Below are 3513 nucleotides of genomic sequence, written 5' to 3'. Positions count from 1 at the left end.
AGTAAAAGCAAATGGACTCCTTTGGTACATAGCAAGGGACAATCTCAGCATTTTCTGGACTTCCAATGTAGCTAGTGTCCAATGAAGCATGGGAGTTTGATTGACCAATCAAGTTTGCTTGACCAGTGCGCCAAATCATCGTTGATTCAGCAGCAATAAGCAAATAGGTCAAATCAATGAGGGTCACGTCATGAACCATCATACAGTACTCTCTTACGAACTCACTATATGATTTAGGAAGTGACTGAAGAACCCAGTCAACAGCCAACATTTCTGAGATATCGACACCCATCATCCTTAACCTATCAATGTGTGACTTCATCTCTAAGATGTGTGCATACACAGGTTTTCCATCTTCGTGTTTACTTGCCAAAAGGGCTTGAGCGAGCTTGAACTTTTCAAGCCTTCGAACTTGTGGGTTTGGGAGAATAATTGGAGGAGGTGGAGGAAGTGAAGCATGATCTCTTGTTCCTCGATCATATCGTGGAATATCATCTTCATTTGGAAATCTTGTTCCATTGGATTTGGGAAGACCATGAATGTCAGAACTAGACATCTACAAAAATGGGAGAAAATACAAGTTAAGTTGATTAGAATCCTTGATGTAACACCCAAACGAAACATCAAGGCTAGGATCCAACACAATACTCTACAACCTAGAAAGGGATGTCGTACTCTAGTTGCAGAATATTTGAAGGTAGGTAAATGACGATTTACCAATTCCCACCATGAAAAACGAAAAATGAAGTTTAAGTTTTAAATGAATTGAAACTCCTAGATCTTTTGAGACTCATTGAACTTTTCAATGGCATGTTTAAATCTCGATTATGCCCTTCTATTTGTGACTGGGATGCCGAGGATCACAAACAAGGAGTGAATAACCATGCGAATCACGTGGTGCACTCAACGTCATGCTCACCCAATCAATGTGCCGGTTAACCACACACGCTCCATTGATCTATGAAAAACATCGAGCCACCCTTCGCCACCAATGTCAATCCCAAATTAGTGTTCCGGTTAACCACACACGCTCCACTAACGTTTGACAAGGGTACGAAGTGTAATTCCATGGATTAGCATACAATTTCACATTTTTCCTAAAATAACTATGATTTGGGAATTTGTATAACATTTAGTTACTTTTTTACTTCATTATACTTTTAATGGAAGGTTTCATCCTATCCTACCCGTTCGGCTAACGACCCTCCACTAGTCAAGAGTGCGGTGGGTAAGAGTGGATACCCATTCAATCGCCATTTTATAGGCAATTTCCTTAAACACCCCTTATAGACCAGCTTCTGAATGAGGCCTACTAACGGTAAGACTGACTGTTTACTCATATATATATATATATATATATATAATATTAGACTTTTAGTGTTATATATATAGTATAGGGTGTATTTTACACTTTTAAATTACTAGGTGGTCTAATTTAATAAATTATACCTTTTCAATTTAATTAAATGTAAACCAAAACTTTATGGAATTATTAAATCTCTTTTAATTATACACTTTAATTAATTAATAAAACCATAAGGGTGTAATTTGAACTTTTCAAAGTACTTGAGTTTTAGATTTTAAAAACTTCAAATTAAGACTTTTAATTAAATTTTAAAATCCAAAACTTGAGGGCAAGTTTTGAAAACTTTTCAAACTTAGGGTTTAGAATTTAAATATTTCAAAATTAACTTTTAATTAAAATTTTAATTCCAAAACTTGAGGACAAGTTTTGAAACCTTTCAAAACATTAAGGTTTAACTATTTAAATTTAAAAAAAAAACAAAACTTTTAAGTTCAAATTTAAACTATTAAACCTAAAGGGTGTAAATAGAAACTTTTTCAAACTTTCTAGGTCAAATATTTATCTAATAATAATCCTATATTATCCATATTTAACCAAATCCATTAATTTTGATGAGGATAAACCTTCCAAACATGAAAAATCGATTTTAGGCAATAAAAACGAGTTTTGGTAATTATCCTCAACAAAATCTGCTCAAAAAATCGAAAAATCCGGCATCAGACTTGAAAACTCGTCGAGTTTGTACTAGAACTCGTCGAGTTCATGCCAAACTCGTCGAGTTCAGTATGAACTCGTCGAGTTCATGCTTCAGACAGCTAAAAACTTCGATTTCCTGATCTTTGGCAGTTCAATTTCGCATCTATTCAATAGAAAAACGACCTAAGCTCTGATACCACTGATGGGTTTTGAGCATAACATCAATCCTATGGTGTTCATGCAACCCTAATTGCTTGGATCTAGTTTTTCTACTTTGAACATGCAATAAACCTCCAAGACTTATAAACCCTAGATCTAGCATACAATTAATCAAATTAACATATAAACTAGAGTTTAGATCTTACCTTGATTGTTATGTAGCAATAACAATCAATCCTTGGCTTTAGAAAGCTTAGTGCCTCAAGTGTTGCACCTCTAATGGAGTCACAAACACCACTAAGCAACTTGGATGAAGAGGGATGAGAGAGGAGGCAGCCAAAACGTCCAGAAACCCTAATCTAAGAGTTGTCCACGTTTTTGGGGCATAGGGGTTCTTTAAATAGGTAGGCAATTAGGGTTATCTAACAAGGAAACCCTAATTTGACTACTTAAGCCCTAAGCAGCCCATGGACCCCTTCTGGAACATGCCTTGGACGATTTCTAATGGGCTTTCCCATAGAATTCGTCCAACCTATTATTCCAAGGTGATCCATAGCCCAATTGCAATTATCCTATAATTACAATTCCAGTCCCCTAAGTTTAATTAATCTCTTTTAGCCACAAAATTAATTCTTAATTAATTCTTGACTAATATTAATTAAACAATATGATTTCTCCTTTAATATATTATTCTCATAATATATTAATAAAACATAATTAAACCTTTCTCTCCTTAATTCATCCTACATATTGCTATGGTGAAGGCAACCCAAAAGGACCATGCTCATAATCAGGTTAAGTACATACCAAAATAGTTATGGACTTAGACACTAATCCAACAGATACATGCTAGACAATTGCATGGATAAATGATGTGTAATATTTAGGTGGCTACTATATTATCCTCTTAATTTCCCCCTTTTTTTTTACTAGCTCACCCTAACCGGCCCAAGTGGCTTTCGGCCCAAGGTTGGCCCAAAAAAATATTTGTGGGCTTTGATTTGGCTTGGCCCAGTGAGGATTCTTGGCCCACTAATGTTCTATGGAGGGTTTTTGGTCCTTTCAAGAGGTTTTTTTCAGCTTAATGGAAGGCCCATTAGGGGTTTTTCGGCTCATAATAAAGTTTAATAGAAGTTTTCAGCCTATTTAGGACCCAATGAGAGGTTATCAGCCCAATAGGGCTCAAAGGATGATTTTTATCCCAAAAGACCAATTGGGAAGGTTATCGGCCCATTAGGGCCCAATAAGAGAGTCTTGGTCCAATAAGGGATTTGGACTGACAACTCTTGGGCTAAGGCCCAAAGTTGATTGGATTTGGCTTTTTGGTCAAGTTTTGGACTTGCTTATACAAA

Source organism: Lactuca virosa, chromosome 2, assembly GCF_052849685.1.
Source record: "Lactuca virosa cultivar CGN04683 chromosome 2, Lactuca_virosa_CGN04683_v6, whole genome shotgun sequence".
In the NCBI taxonomy this organism is placed as follows: Eukaryota; Viridiplantae; Streptophyta; class Magnoliopsida; order Asterales; family Asteraceae; genus Lactuca; species Lactuca virosa.
The sequence above is the reverse complement of the archived record's forward strand: the minus strand, read 5'-3'. Positions refer to the sequence as shown.